Source organism: Mesocricetus auratus, unplaced genomic scaffold (genome assembly GCF_017639785.1).
Source record: "Mesocricetus auratus isolate SY011 unplaced genomic scaffold, BCM_Maur_2.0 Super-Scaffold_100009, whole genome shotgun sequence".
Classification (NCBI taxonomy): Eukaryota; Metazoa; Chordata; class Mammalia; order Rodentia; family Cricetidae; genus Mesocricetus; species Mesocricetus auratus.
The window spans coordinates 61,547,950-61,565,236 of record NW_024429193.1 but is presented as its reverse complement, the minus strand read 5'-3'; the positions used below and the strand labels follow the sequence as shown (position 1 = coordinate 61,565,236).

Genomic DNA, 17,287 nt, shown 5'->3' with positions numbered 1-17,287 from the left:
ACAATGTCCCATAGCTTTGTTCCACATCTCCTTCCCTATTCTGAACCTCTTCCTGTCTCTCCCTAGTGCTGAATGTATTGTACGTAGCTCCACCTAAATCTCCAGATGAAGACACAGTTAGCAAAAGGAAGAAGAGGAGGAGGAGGAGGAGGAGGCGCTACTATTGATAAAAGCCTCCAGCGTCGCCCCAGTGAGTACTGCACATCCAGAGGCTTCATGAGATTAAAAGCAAGGGGGGCAGGAGGACAGAGAAATAAAGACAGAGCCAAACAGTCAATCCTCCAGTTCACTTGATAGCAGAGCTTCACCAGGATAAAGAATTGCTGTACCAAAGGCCTGTTGGGTTGTCAGGGGATATTGGGAGTAGAGACTTTGATATAGGAGAGGCTATGTCAGACTACTCCATTTTTATAATGAATCCAGCATCTTTGTGGCAGCATTCACCTATCCTCCTCTTAGCCTGTCTGTGACCTTCAGTACAGGAAACTGGAGGCAGCACCGTTGAAGACGGCACAGAGGAATGCCGCTTCCTGGTTTGCTCCTCATGGCTTGTACAGCCAACTTTCTCGTAGAACCCAGGATCACCAGCCTATGGATGGCACCACCCACAATGGAATGGGCTCTCCTCCATCAGTCACTAATGAAGAAAATGCCCTACAAGCTTGCCTGCAACCTAGTCTTGTGTGTGCAAATTCTCAAATGATCCTCCCTCCTCCCAGATGACTTTAAATTGTGTCAGCTTAACATAAAACTAGGCAGGACTCGGGACATGAGCATGGAAGGTAAATGCATAGGTCAGGCCATGCAGTTCCCTATGAACTGTATGTTGGGGTACTTGTATCAAAAGCATATATGAGTGGCATTGAGAGAAAGGGGTGGAGAGTTGAGGCTGAGAGATGAGAAACCTGACCAGTCCACATTCAGTAACACCTTTTACAGGGGAGAGGAAACTTGCTAGAGAGAGAAGAGCAATTGTCCAAGAACTCTTTGCACTTTGAGATAGTAAGGTCCCAAAGGTCTGTAATGGCATCCAGTTCAGAAACCATAACTCTGCCTTGCCAGGGGCTTCTTCAGATATGAGTTACTTCAGGCATTGATAGAGGAACAGAGACACACAGGAGATGGGGCCACATTTTGGAAAAATGCATCCCAGGCCAAGGGGACCATGCACATAGCAGAGTCCTCGTGAAATAGATGTTCTCAGACTATGATGGTTGGGCAGCCTAGGCAGGGCTATTAAACCACTGCAGAGTCTCATCTCTACTGAAATAACACTTTGTTTCTCCTCTGTTTATAGGCTTGAAGTATCTTGTATAAATGGTGACCATCAATAGCTGGAGGCTGATAAGTATTAACCAATTATTAGAATGACCCCGTGACCCCAGAACCTACTTTTTCTACAACATGTATTCCAGGAAAACAGCTTCATCACCTTTAAGACCGCTGGTAAGATCCAGGACTCCTGCTTTACTCTTTTCTCATCCTCTTTAGAATCCCAAACCCAGCAAGGCAGTGCTTGCCAGCTCTTTCTCTCTGTCGTCCCAAACATGCTGGAAGAAAAGCCTAGATGTGTTGATTCATTTTGTCAACTTGTCACACAAGCTAGAGCTACTTGAAAGGTAGGAACTTCAACTGAGAGAATACTTCCACAAGGTCAAGATGTAGGACATTTTCATAGTGATTGATAGAGGAGAACCAAGCCTATCATGGGTGGTGCCTCCTTCACAGATGGTTCTGGGTTCTATAAGAAAGAAGAAGCAGCAAGCCAAGACAATAAGCAGCACCCCTCCATGGCCTCTGAATCACCTCTTGCTTCCAGATTCTTACCCTGTTTGAGTTCCTGCCCTCACTCTTTTGATGATGAACTAGAACTGGAGCAAAATGAACCCTTTTGGTCATGGTGTTTCATCAAAACAATAGAAACCTTAACTATAAGACTCGTAATTTGTTTATAGCAACAATTACATGATAAATAAGACTTTATGTGTTCCTACTTCCCAAAATATTTGTGTTTTAGCTAGAGAACATCGCAACATAGAAATAGGTTGCACATGATATTTGTTTTGTGTATGTGTGTGTCTCTGTGTGTGTGTGTGAGTATGTGTGTGTATGTGTGTGTTCTGTGTTGGGTTTTGTTGTTTCATTAATTTTTTTATGCAGGATCAAACTACGTAGCTCAAGATGGTCTGCAACCCGGCATAATCTGGTCTCTAACTCTCAAACCTCCTAAATCAACGTCTCCAATGTTGAGATTACACGCATACCCTTTATGAGTTTAGGCCAAGAATTCCAACCTTAGGGGAATGATCACAACCCTTAAGATTAAAATAATTTGATGACTGTATACCTGAATGTAACTTAAACTCTGTCACAGTTGTGGTTTCCAACAAGGAGATTTAAGGTATATGGTTCAGACCAGCATGGACTACCTTTTATTTGCTTACTTATCATTTGGGCCTGCTATCTCCTTCTGGTGATGCCACATGCTGGTTTATATCTTTTCCCCATCAAGACTCATCCTATAGGTAGTTTGGACTGGGCACAGCAAGGTGCACAAAATTGATAACATATACTTCCTGGGAGGTATGGTGTCACATGCCTGTAATCCTTGCAATCTGGGGGGTGAGGTAGGAGATTTTAAGATAAATTCAGACTACATGCCAAGTCCTTGTCTCAGCAAGCTTACAAAAAGTGTGTGCAACTTTCAAAATATGCAAGAGAACATTTGTGTATTGTTGGGTAAAGCCTTCCCGCCAGCCTGGTTCCAGAGCCGCATCAGTCCCAAATAAACACACGGGAGGCTATATTAATTATGAAGCAGTTTGCTTGGTTTCTTACTGGCTATCTCTGACTTAAGTATTTACTCATAATTGTTAATCTACATATTTCTCTTACTAGAGAAAGGGTCCAAACTTCTTACCCCTATGGCGGCTACATCGTGGCTCCCTGTGTTTCTCTTTCCCAGAGTCCTCCTCGACTCCTAGTCCCACCTGTCTTGCTTCCCTATTGGCCAACAGTGCTTTATTCAACAACCAATAAGAGACAGATTTATAGAATGGCATATCCCATCAGTGTATATATAAAATTAATATATAAAAGATATTATCTGATGTATTTTTTACTTTTCACAATATAACCAGCAATATGTCATGTCCACATTGAATAGCACTGGTACTGGGTTGATCATAAACAAATAGAGAGTTAAATGTTAGGACAAATTTGCAAAATTGGAAATGGAATATGTCCAACAACCTATAAATCATTGGTGTTCTATGAGATATAAATTAGTTTAAGTATTCCTGGACACGACTATGCTAGGTAAAGACTAAGTTCAATTAGTCTGCAACTGCTAATTCAAACTAACCAGTTAGATAATCAAAGGCCACACCTTTGGCCTGGACTGTGAGTATAATACAGGAAGGATATGCCTTCTAGTCTTTGGCCACATTCCCATTTCAGGTAAGTTTTCACATACCAATTTCCAAAGGGTGTGTCTTGGTGTAAGAAAGAGTTCACTGGGTGGACTTGGTTATTTCCATAGATGCAGCATGGATGTCCATTAAACATAATTACCTCCTTGACTTTGATCTGTAAAATGAAGACTTGGCTATTATTTCCTGTCCAGTTTTCACATGCCAGTGTAAGCCATCTGAGAAGAGTAAGTGACAAGAAATTTAAAACTACACCAACTTATTGGTTACTTTGGATCTTGTCCTTACAAAAGCAACTGAGGTGGGTTTTGCTCAGTTGCAGAGACATAATCCATCATGGTCATGGGTGGGTGCACCAGCAGGTCACTTTTCATCTGTAGTTAGGATCAGTGAAAGATGAATGCTTGTGCTCATTTGATGTCATAGTTTTACCCCTTTTAACTCAGTGCTCTACACCAGCCCATGGCATGGTGCTGCCCTCAATGACAGAAGATCTTCAGTCCACTTTCACAGACATGCCCTGAAGTGTGTCTCCTCAAGATTCTAAACCCATCAACTGTGGAAGGAATGTTACTAATCACACCAACACTCATAGTTGCCCAGTGTTTTGAAAGTGGAACATGGAATAAGGGAATGGACATGGAAATTTGCAACACTGAAACTGGGGAAGAACTTTGAAACTGTGAAAGGATATTACACTACTTCCTTCCTGACACTACACAGCAAATCCCAAATACTTTCTCCCATCTATATTACCTGTAGATAAGACTGAGTTCCTCAGGGCCTCTAATTTCATTTTGTTGTGCCCAAGTCTCGACGACCCCCAGAGACTAACAAGGAGACACACTCACCAAACAGCAAACACATGCTTTATTGTTTAATCCTGTTGGCAGAGACTTCATCTAGCAGGCTGAAGCAGTAGCCTCCAGAGGGAGCCAAATACCTTGTCTATTGCCAGAATTTAAAGGAAAAAAAATCACAGAATTACATCAGTTAGGTATAGGTAAGATTCTGATTGGTTGACATTTGGGGAACAACTAGGGGAATTTCTCAGAGTCAGGGCAACTGGTTTGTTAGTATTTTTTATTGTATTTTTGGCTACAGATGGGAGCATTAGTGGTTTCTATGGCTTTGTCTGTTACTTTCAGGTAGCCTGTTTCACTGGTTGGTGCTGGGAGGGAGCATTCTGTGGTTTCTCTGTCTCTTGGAGGTGGTTTTTTTATCAAACACAGTATCCAGGTACTTACTAAGTCTAAGAGGAAGGTTGTCCTAGAGTTTTGTTCACAACACAAGAACTAGAGGCTATGGGACTGGATTTGTATTCAAGACTTTTCCATAACCTTTACATTTATATAATTTCTCTCTAGTATAAATAATAAGAATTGAATGGGAACTTACGGCTTTGCCACATTTATACAATTTCTCCCTAGTGTGAATTATTAGAAGTGAAGTCTTTGAGTTTAGTTTACTTCTTTCAATTCCAGCATATGACCACCTTAGATCATGTAGAATAAAGCCAAATTTTGTATTGTCTCTGGGAGCTTGTCACAACCAATTAAATGAGAATCAATATCTAAGATATTCCAATAGGTACTCAATCAATTGTATCCAAACCAAATAGGGAGACAGACTCTCTTGAATGTAAACCTAGGGGCTATAACCATTTCAATATTTTTAGCTTTTTCACCAGGAAGGTGTCCTAACATATTTTTTTATAAATATCCAACAGTTGATATGGATTGTAAGTAGAGGAAATGATTGTGCTGAGGTTAAATCCTTCTTACCTGGGTAATTAACACATAATATGCACAGATCAGCCCTTGTTGTGATTATTCTTGGCTGTCAATTTGGCTATAGGTGGAATTAACCCAGGAAGCTATGATTTTTCTTGAGTATATTTTCTTGATTGAATAATTTGAAGTGAACAGACCCACTAAATCCTGATCTTTTGATGTGTGAGGATCCACCTTAAATCTTGGACATACCTTCTGATTCAGCCTAGAAAAAGGATGTGTAAAAAAAAAAAGACTAGAAGGAGAAAATGATGTAATGTTACTTCAACTAACAACATGCTCAAAAGATAGGATAAAAGGAGGCATCCAGGTGCAAAGCAATCAACTGTCCCTGTCAGATACTGCAGGTTTTGCCTGGTGGTGGGGCACACTTTACTCCCAGCACTTCAGAGTCAGAGGCAGGTGGATCTCTGTGAGTTCCAGGCTAGCCTGATCTACAGAACTAGTCCCAGGAAAGCCAAGGCTACACAGAGATAATCCAGTCTTTGGATGAAAATGTTGCAGGTTCTGAACTGCTTCACATCCAAATTACCACCCAGTTCTCTGGCTGTGTGATTTGAACAATAGACAGCTGCAGATGGAAGAGTTCTTGATCTCTAATGTCACTATACACTATTGGAACTGAAACAGAATGATATACATGGAATGGATTTTTTTTTAAGAGCTGAAAGGTGAGTGTGTAGGGAAAGAGGATTGGTATGGAAGGAGTTGAAGGTGAGGTGAATATGATCAAAACATGTTCTACAAAATGTCAAAGAGCTATTAAGAATTTTATTTTTTTATTTATTTTTCAGTTTAAATTTAGATAAGAAGCAAGGTTGCTTCACAAGTCAGTTCCCGGTCCCTCTCCCTTTCCCTCCCCTCCTCCTGTGCCCTCCCCCCAGTCCCCCCATTATCCCCTCATTTCCCCAGGGAGGGTGAGGCCCTCCATGGGGTGTCCATAGTCTGTCATTTCATATAAGGCAGGGCCTAGACCCTTCCCCAAGAGTTCAGGGTGAGAGTGCACCTCACATTGTTGGATGGGAGTCCAAAGTCCGTGTGTATACTCCGGATGGGTACTGATCTGCTGCCCAAGGCTCAATAGATTCCCTAGGCCTCCTCACTGACACTCACATTCAGGGGGGTCTTGATCAGTCCCATGCTGGATTCCCAGGCTGATGCCTGGGATTCAAGAGTTAACCTTTGTCTGGTCAGCTGTTTCTGGGGGTTAAACCAGCCCAGTCTTAATCCCTTTGGTCATCAGTCCTCCCTCTCTGTTACTGGCTTTCTTGAGTTCAGCTCAGTGCTTAACCTAGGGAGTCTGCCTCTTCTTCGATCAGCCACTAAATGAAGTTTCTGTTTCCCAGACTCTCTGGCCATGGCATTGTAGGCTGGCACTCCCCAGATCTATGTCTAAAATCCATATATGAGAGAGTACATGCCATGTTTCTCTTTTTGTGACTGGGTTACCTCACTCAGGATGGTTTCTTCTAGTGTCATCCATTTGCCTGTGAATCTCAGGATTCCATTGGTTTTTCTGCTGAATAGTACTCCATTGTGTAAATGTACCACATTTTCTCTATCCACTCTTCGGTTGAGGGACATCTAGGTTGCTTCCAAGTTCTGGCTATTACAAATAATGCTGCTATGAACATAGTGGAACAGACATCGTTGTTGTATGAATGGGCATCTTTTGGATATATGCCTAAGAGTGGAGTTGCTGGGTCTGTGGTAGGTTTCATTAATATTTGCTAAAATTAAAGATTGTCAACATTGTTGTTTGTTAAATTATCAAGAAGAGGATATAAGCACAGTGCAAAATATCTATATACAATAAAATATTGTAGGAAAAGTACTAGCCCTTTCTTTAACAAGGTATTATGTATATCCTAGGCTGGCCTTGCACTAAAACTCCCCAAGCTTCAGCAGACCAGTTCCTAGGCTGTAGGATTAAAGGTATGAGTGATCACACCCAGCTAAGCAGTAACTTAGGAAACCTTGTGGGGAGATTTGCTTGTGGAGATTGGCCACAGAGTTAATTCAATCTTCTGCACATTTAGAAGACTGCTATTTACGGGAGCTCCCCTATTGGGAGCATTAGTAAAAGCAGCATTGGAGCAAGTGGGCATGATCTTTAGAGACTACAAAAGGGCACTCCAGAGGCCAGCCTGGTTCATTCTTCTCTAGACCAGACAGAGTGTTTCCATAAGGTCAGGCGGGTAGACTGCTAGATCAACCACCTCCAGACATTGAGGATTGGATCCCAGAGCTGAGCTGATGTTGTTGTTTCCCTGTTAAACACTGCTGAGGCCAGAGACAATTCCTTGGGCGAGTGCACACTTTACAGGAACTTTCAGCTCATTACCAAATGGAGGTTTCTTTTTAGAAGTGACATTTTGCTATTCATCTAAAAGGATTGTGATCCCATTTGGTCATCCTTTTGAAAATGTAATGTGAGTTACAGCTACAGATAATTTTTGATCATCCATATTCACCCTTTCATTGCCCTGGTATACTATGCTCAGAGGTATTTACCTGCTACTTTTCAAATTTGATCATGTTTAAATTCTTAAAATATTGTTAGAGCATTTTTCTATTTAATTCAGAGCAACAAAAGGGATCACTACCTCTAAATTAAGTGTACACATATAATATATAAAATTAAATGCCTTGAATGGATTAAAAATTACAAGAATCTAGGGATATTTTATATGAATATGTATAAAAGCAAAAATTCAAGATTTAGTTTTTCTTCGTATTTCTCTGTTGTAAAGTATAGGAAGATACACAGTATGAAACTAAGTATGAAATACTGCTTGATAGTAGCTTACCATCTTGGAAGAAGTGGCTATGCTTGCTACTGATTGATATATGAGGTTGGAGGTCTACATGGGACTAAGTTAGAGAAAACTAACCATACTATTATGTACATGAAAGTAGATATGGTTAAATTCTGGCATAATTTTCATTTCTGTGATCAATTTTGGCTATTTCTGTGTGCCTGTAAATTATTTTGGAATGATGTATCTCATGCAGAGAAAAAGTATCAAAGGAGGACAATCCTGTAAGTAAGAAAGGCAGCATTGGGATGATAATCCCTTTTCTAAAGTAATCTTGACAATGAGAATTAATACTGGTTTTGAGGTACACATGATTCCAAGCTAAAACCGTTGACTCCATTTGCCTCAGACTCTGCAGCTTAAGGTATTTGGAACATATTTGCATCAATCAAATCAAGATTTTTTTATCTGTGTAGATACTCAAGGAGAAAGGGAATAGATATCCAGTCTCAAATCATCATGAGAACCTTATTTATGCCTCTAGGATTGGTGATGATATATTTTTTTGCTGTAGCAGATAATGCTCGTCTGAATATCAGACTTGTAGAGATAGCCACACTAGTTAGTCTTAAAGCCCAGAAAATGCTGGCAAACACTTTTAATCCTAGCACTCAGGAGATAGAGGTAGACAGATCTCTGTGAGTTCAAGGCTGCCCTGGGCTACAGGAGACTAAATAAGTCTAAAAAAGAAATAATATTCATGCCTTTGATCCCAGCACTAGTGATCACACTCCTTTAATCCCAGAACTCGACAGGTGGAGACAGGACTCAAATGGCTGGGTGGAGAGAGGAATATAAGGCAAGAGGGATGGAACTCAGAGCATTTAGTCTGAGGATCGCCCCTTTTGTCTGGGTATACAGTAGAGGTAAGAAGTATTGGCTGGCTGCTCTGCTTCTCTGATCTTCCAGCATTAACCCTTTATCTGACTCAGGGATTTTATTATTAAAACCAATTAGAATTAGCTCTACAAGGAACAAGGATTCATCCCATAAAGGTAAGCCATGAATTGTATCATTAGTAAGCAAACAAGTTTCCACAGAGTGCTCCCTGGTATTAAACTCTACAGGTTTAGGATAGACATGGAAAGCCCTGGGTATGACTGTGAAGGATTATTTGGGGTAGGTTCCCTAAAGTTGGAAAGATCCACACTAAATGCTTAGGAGATGATTTCACTATTCCATGTATTGAAGTTTTAACCTTGGAAAAAAAGGAAAAACGCTGAGCAGTAAGTATTCCTTGCTTTCTGCTTCCTGATTTTGGATGCCATGATACCAGATATCCCAAGGTCCTGCCAAAATTTCTTCCCCACCACAATGGAAATACCCTTGAATTATGAGTCAATATAAATTATTTTTCTTGTTAGGTATTTGCAGCAGAAAGAGGACAAATAATAAATACTGCCTTCATGTGTCAAGGGGTGAGAATGTGGGATGTGAACAAGTAAGATGGTAAAATCAGAAATCAAAGCAAAACATTTACTAGAAGTAGAGAGCGTTTTCTTGGATAGACAACAAAAGAAGGAGCTGTTTAACCTACAAATGTCTGTAGTGAAAAGCCAATGTGTGGACATGAATGAGTTTGAACACTCCAGAGTATACAGTCCTTGGTCAAAGTACTAATTTGGATGGGGTCTCCAAAAAGATGCTAATGGTAGGGCACACAATGTCTTCAGAACAACACATGTTTCTGTCTATAGTGAAACAGGAAATATCAGCAACTGCAATCCTATACTTATCTCGATCTTTTTTTTTTGATCATAGGAAAATGAAGCCTGCCTTGCCATACACAGGACTGTATCACAGTTTGAATCAAATTTGTGCGTCTCTTGCTTGCAATTCTGCTTTTCTTCCTTTGAAAATGGAAGGTAGGCATCTCCCAAGCCTTCCAGAAGAAACTGACCTGCTTCTTCTGCTTGGGCTGCCTCATAGACCCAGGCACCATAAGCTGTGGCCACAGCTTCTGCCGGGCCTGCCTCAACCTGTCCTAGAAAGACATCCAAGTACCTGCCCATTGCCCTATGTGTAGGACACCATGGCAGGAAGAAGACCTCAGAACCAACACTTTTCTGAAGAAGTTGGGTGTCCATTGCCTTGCCATACAAGCCAGGCTCTTGGAGACCCTGAGCTCCAAGAGCATGAGTGTGTAACCCACAAGAAAACCCACAAGAAGATCAACCAGATCTTCTTGTGGAGAACAGGATCTACCTCTGTGAACGCTGCTCTGTCTCCCATGAGCACAGTGTTCACACAGTCCCATTGGAGCAGCTCCTGAGGACTAAATGGTAAGTGATACTTGAGAGAGAATGTGAAAGCTGAAGAGGGAGGCTTAGCAGACCACAGCAAGATGCTTGTCCTGATTATGAGGAAGCCGCTGTTTTGGGGATACTGGCACTTTATTAACAGCTAATGAAGAAAGGGTGACTGTGAATAGAAACATCCTTTGGGAGACTTACGGTGTAAAAATCATTTCTACTTTGTGATACATTATCCCCAGGTTACTGGAAAAGGAAATAACTACATTCATATGTTTTGAAAGTGTCTGTGGCTGGAGACTAAATTAGAAAAATACATTGTAGTCAGCTAGAGAGAAGCATCTGGGAATCCCAATATTATGCAAATTACCCAGACATTAGTCATAATTATTAATCACTTTACCTAAACAAATGGGTATGCTGTGTTTTATGGTTCTATGTTCTATAATCCAAATTTTATAGTTACCAAAAGTAAAAAAAGAAAATTGAGAGCCGGGCGTTGGTGGCACACGCCTTTAATCCCAGCACTCGGGAGGCAGAGGCAGGCGGATCTCTGTGAGTTCGAGGCCAGGCTGGACCGACAGCCTCCAAAACAGAGAAACCCTGTCTCGTAAAACCAAAAAAAGAAAAAAGAAAAGAAAGAAAATTGATCATTCTACTTTCATTAAAGTAATTGCATTTGTGGCTCAATAGTGTGTCTATTAATCAAGAGTTGATATTCATTGTTTCTTACAGGAGATACTTCTAAAACAAATAGCATCTCTATAGGAGAAGATCCAAGAAAATCAGGATAATCTAGAAGCAGAGGATAGTATGATAATTCAGTGCAGAGTTAGTAGGAGATTCATGCTTAAAATCTGGATGAGGCAGATATTTTTCAAAGTTTGTCATTCAAGAGTTAAACATAAGGCATTAGGTGTGATACTAGGAAACATTTTTTTGCTGGCTTCTCATTCTAAGTGTAACATATAATTCTGCATGTGGAAAGAATGATCTGTCTGTGTGGCAGAGGAGTCTGAGACTAATGAGTGAATTACTTACAGTTCAGCACACTGGATTAGATTCTACGACTGCACCATGAATTCCGATGACTACCTGCAGAGGTTCACATTTGAGTAAACACATGAATTGTCAATCAATACCTTTTCTTCAGGCACCTCTGGGTCTCTTATATAGGTGAAAATGCTCAGGGTTTGATAGCCTGTGTCATCAATAAAGAAGAAAATAATGAAACCAAAGAATTTACATATTCTGAAAAGTGAGGAGATTAAATCACAGTCAATGTATGACAGTGACAGAAGTCATTTGTCAAATTTAGGCATAGAAGTGTGCGATGAGAAGGATAAAATACATTGTCAGTGTGACTGAGAATGTCCCTTTTTATTCAGAACTACTTGATTTCGGAAAAAAATGATCAGGACAGAGTATAGGTCATGGCACACAGTTCCCTGGGAAGAGGACGAGCAGCACATTGCGTTTATGATGCATGAAAGTCAGTGTGTTGTAGAGAGACTCAGGGAAGTGAAGCCATGATGGTCCAAAAGACCAATCAACTAAGAGAAATGCCCAGAGCTGATGGCAGTGTCCCGAAACCATCCTTGGGACAGCTGTAGGTGAGCATGGAGGAGTGCAGGAGATACTTTATTGTCAGGATCCACCTGGTGATTGTTGTACTGAGATTGCTTTCAGTATTCCCTGCTTTCATAATAGGGGGTTTCCTTATCAGGAGTAATCTTGAAAGACCAAGCTTTCTGAATTTATAATTTCTCAAGGAATATGTCTAATTTATGCTTTTGTAGTTTTCTCTGTAACTGGGAATTCAGTGGTTGCTGTCTCCAGCACTCCATTACCTCTAATGGATATTGAGCACAATTTGAAAGAAAGCTGTTCCTTAATTTCTTCTGTCTGAAATCTGTGTTTTTGAGAGTTCGTTAGGAGTTTGGGATTTTGGGCCAGAGTTCTATTCTGTGGTGCATGGTAGCCTCCAACTGACAATAATCCTCAGGTCCCATACCCCTCTAACCTGACAATTCTGAATTTACAAGCATCAGGCACTATGCAGGGGCGAGGTCATACTTTTGAAGTGCCCTTAGTGAAAGTATCCTATCCCTGTGCTTTGAGGACAATCTCAGGGAATGTCACTCTTGCAAAGAGGTGGGGGTTCTAAAGCAATATACAATCATTACCCATGTCCTTCTCAAATTTTACTTTCATGGTCTGATTTCATCAAGAATTTGAATTCTTGTTAATCTGTCTCCTTGGCATTATCCTGAGACATAAATATATATTTTCAGGGTGGATAGGTGTGATGGAAAGTGACATTCATATGAAATGTATAGACAGATATTTTAGGTCATTCCTTCAGAAATCTAAGTTTTTCTTATTTTCTTTGCAGAATTTGCATGACATATTCCAAAGGTGAGTTTATTCATCAGTGCAAGGCATGATATCCCAGAGCTGGAGAGATGGCTCAGCAGTTAAGAGCACTGACTGCTCTTCCAGAGGTCCTGGGTTCAATTCCCAGCAGCCACATGGTGGTTCACAACCGTTTGTAATGAGATCTAGTACCCTCTTCTGGTCTTCAGGCAGACATGCAGACAGAACTCTATATGTGTAATAAAGGAATAAATCTTTAAAATGTTTAAATATATGTATGTACATATATCAGGAAGACATGATATCCTGAAATATGGTATAAAATTGACAAAGCTGCCTTAGCGAAGTGCAGATATACTTTATACAGAAAATATTCTGATGTTCGTATATGATATGTTTGAGATTATTTTTCATGGATATGATTTCTCTTCTCCTTAACAAGAAAGTGCCTTTATTTTTACATAATAGTGAAGAAGTGTATATAATGAAGCCTGATGCTAAACTTTCCAGTTTTAAAAACATAACCCCCGAGGGCCATTGGCTGTATATTCCTGGTAGCAAAAGACAGGGGCAGGAAACACTAAGAAACAGGTTGGTAGCAGGAAGGGCTTCAGAATGAGCATCAAGGAGGAAATTATAGTGTCTCCTGATCATGGGGGCTCACTATGATAACAGAAAACATGTACTCTGAAACATGTTCAGATAAATGTTTGTTTCTTTTTAATTTGATTTGTGGTAATTGTGTGTGAGAAATTGTAGGTGGGAACAACTTTCAGGAGACAGTCTCCTTCACCATGGGTTCCAAGGATTAAACTCAAGTTGTCAGGCTTATGTAGAAAGGGATTCATCCCTGAGCCATTTTGCTGAACCTGGAATGAGGTTTTTCCTAATCACTGTGAAGATGTCTTTAGCAATAGGAAGATCAATGTCATCTCTTGCAGGAGTGTGTCAGTGCAGTTGAGCATGCCCCAGACTACAAAACCAGAACTCAGCGCCCTACCCATCACTGAAGTGGCAGAATGGTGCAACTACTAACAAGGTGAGTATGAACAATGATGAAATTACCAGAGGTACTCTTCAACAGTGAGATAACCTTTGCAAAAACAAATGTTTTAACTCCCCAGACACATGTCTAAGTAAGTCACATTGTAATCTTATTTAATCGCATGGTAACTTTAGATACAAACAAGCATGAATATCATGTTTCTGTGGGGACATAAGGAATGACAAATTAAGGACTGTCTAATTCCAATTAAGTGTACTCAGTAATAGAAATATTTCATTACTTTCCCCAAAATGTTTTAGCAGCTATGTTCTTATAATTTATTACACTCTTAGATTAATAAAAAAACAATATATAGTGGTACACACTTGCAATTCCAACATAATAAGCATAAAGGAAGACTGCCAATGAGTTTGAGAACATTCTGGTCAACATAGTGAGTTCCATACTAGTCAGGGATAAATAACAAGACTGTATCTTTAAAAAAAATGAAAAAGAAAAATCATAAAATCACTAAACAGACAAAGCCATGTGACATGAGCAATGAAAAAAATAAAACAAATTGATAAGACATGAGACCCTGTCCTAGATCTAAATGTCAACTGCAACCTCCCAGGGAAAGAGTATCAGGAACCAGAGGTTAAAGGAGGACAATTACCACCAGGGACACACTTCTAAAGCATATTTAGCTCTTCCTATAGTATAAATAGGATTAATTACATGGAAATCACACCAGTGTGAAAGCGATGACTCCTCACTCACATCTTAGGAATCATTTTTTACGTAGACCCATGAGAACAGTGTTTGCCCTCACTGTAATACACACATCTTCCCTTTGCCAGGTGAGATTAAAAGTCACTAGAGCTGAGGCTCCCTCCTTTACAGCATCTACAAAGTTTGAGAAACGCTTCCATCATGCTACCACTCTGTTTCTTGTGGAAATCCTTGACTAGATGTATCTAAGCCACAGTTAACCCCTAGTCTTATCCTGTTTGAAAATCCAAGAAGACTCTAGGACTTGTCTCACCTGAGAAATGTAAATGGCATTTTAATTATAAAGTTGACTCTCTTTCCCCTCCTCTTCTCCCCTCCCCAGTCTCCTATTACTCTTCCCTCTCCCCCAACAGAGAATGGAAAGTTCAGGAAGGTCACTTGGGGAAAGGATAGAGAGGGAGAGCCAGGAAAGAGGTACCATGACAGAGGGAGCCATTATGAGGTTAACGAGAAACCTGGCACTAGGGAAACTCCCAGGAGTCCACAAGGTTGAACCCAACTAAATCTAAGCAACAGTGGAGAGGCTACTTTAACTACCCTTCCCTATAATCAGATTGATGACTACATTAACTGTCATCCTAGAGCCTTCCTCCCATAACTGATGGAAGCAGAAGCAGAGATTCACAGCTAAGCACTGGGCTGAACTCCTGGAGACCAGTTTTAGAGAGGGAGGAAAGAAAATATGAGCAAAGGGGTCAAGACAATGTTGGGGAAACCCACAGAAACAGCTGACCTGAGCTAGTGGGACCTCACTGACTCCAGATTGACAGCTGGGAATCAGTATAAGACAGAACTAGGACTCTTGAATGTGGGTGACAGTGGGGGGAGGGGCTTGTGCAATTTATGGGGCTGCTGGCAGAGGAACCAGTGTTCATCCCTAGTGTGTGAACTGGGTGTTTTGGAGCCTATTCCCTTTGGAGGGATACTTTGCTCAGCCTACATACAGGGGGAGGACCTTGGTCCTGCCCCAAATAATGTGACAGACTTTGATGATTCCCAATGGGTGGCCTCACCCTCTCTGGGTGTGGACAGGAGGGTGAGATGGGGAGATAGTGGGGGGAGTGGAAGGACAAGGGGGAAGGAACTGGGATTGGTATGTAAACTATGATTAAGTTAAAAATAGAAATAAAAGATACATAAAATAATAATAAAGAATGTTGTCTCTTCCCACAGTGCACATTTTTACTACAAGATGAATCTATGTGAAGAGTCCATCTGTGGATCCTATTGGATGCTATGCCACCAAGTCAAGTGAATAATGGTGCCCAATAAAAGTACCTCATGATTTCTGGGGGTTAGGCCTCTGCTGATCCTATTGGATGCTATGCCACCAAGTCAAGTGAATAATGGTGCCCAATAAAAGTACCTCATGATTTCTGGGGGTTAGGCCTCTGCTGATCCTATTGGATGCTATGCCACCAAGTCAAGTGAATAATGGTGCCCAATAAAAGTACCTCATGATTTCTGGGGGTTAGGCCTCTGCTCTCCCCTTCAATCGACGACTGTCAGTATTGATATGAATAGGAAGGAGATGCCAGGAGCGATCATTGGTATATAGGACCTCTTGTAAATATTGTCATCTGTAGAAGGTACTAAATAAGGCTAGCTTAATAAAAGCCATCTTCACATTCCTACTGTATTCTTAGAGACTAACACAATTAAGTTTCTAAGTCTATGTGTCTGCTTATCTTCCTGTACAGCATACTTTCAAGGCCTGCAATCCAGGGTCTCCCACTCCTCTGCCACCTGGCCTGCAGTCCAGACTCCCCTTGCCACAGACTTGTGTCCTTGGAACACATCCTGCCAAGACCAAGCTCCCTGCTTCAACCTCTCCCACCTACCCTCCCTTCTCCCCTCTCCCAAGTTTCCTGCTTCAACCACTGCCATCGCGCAGCCTGTATCCGAGAATGTGGTGAGGGTGTCGGGATCGATGACAAAGAGACCAGTCGGTTGTGTTAAGAAAACTTTATGCTCCCCAAGAAGGCTCAAGAGAACTTCCCAAGAAACGCTTCCCTCCAGAAAAGCTTCTCACACACACATACACACACACACACACACACACACACACACACACACATATACACTTCCTCCTCCTGGCTGGTGGTTATATCCCTGACACTAGATTCGGCAGTAGCAGCAGGGGGCAGGAAGAGGTGGCTAGCCATTGGAAAGTCAGGGTGTTTCAGTGAGCAAGCCCTTATCAGGAATGTATAGCTCCGGTAAACATTTCTTAGGGCACTGGATTGTTTTCAGTAAACATGTTTTCAGTAAACATTGTCTCACAGCTGCCTGCTCCCAGGCTGATGGGGAAGTGGGTCTCTGGCCAAGGTCTATTGTTCCCACAAACCACTATAAAAATCCTTGTGAGAAAGTAAAAAATTGCAGCTTGATCAGAGAGCCTGCTTGCTGTCCATTCTTTGTGTCTCTTGTCCCTTTCATTCCAGGTTCCTGTAGGCTCGACCTTCATTGTGCCCTGCTGGCCAGAGCATTATAGAGGTATTTTTTTTTTTCAAAGAGGGTTCCCTTCCTCAGATGGCTGTAGCATGCATCAAGATGAAATAAAAATAGCCAGGACATCTGTATTCCTGACTGGCACCAATAAGATAGAAAAATGTTATACAGCTGGATGTATCCATGGATGAATATATGTATACACACACATAGACAGCTATATGCTATTTTTATAGTGCTATAATTCAACTGAGGGTCCTCAGCATGCTTAATTAAAAAGGACTCTTGCAGTGAACTAAGGGCTTTAGCCTTTGTCCTAATGAGTAACTCTGACAAGTTTGAACAAACAAAACAAGATAAAACCACTAAGAGCCAGAGCACTTGGAAG

At 41.1% G+C, this 17,287-nt stretch overlaps 1 long non-coding RNA gene across 1 annotated transcript; it reads left to right on the top strand.

The window, feature by feature from the left end:
* The first annotated feature begins 1,303 nt into the window (after positions 1-1,303).
* Positions 1,304-16,442, top strand: LOC121142412. The gene is made up of 5 exons (XR_005879430.1): positions 1,304-1,446; positions 9,805-10,325; positions 12,691-12,713; positions 13,613-13,710; positions 15,622-16,442. It is a non-coding gene; the product is annotated as an uncharacterized LOC121142412 (long non-coding RNA).
* The last annotated feature ends 845 nt before the right edge of the window (positions 16,443-17,287 follow it).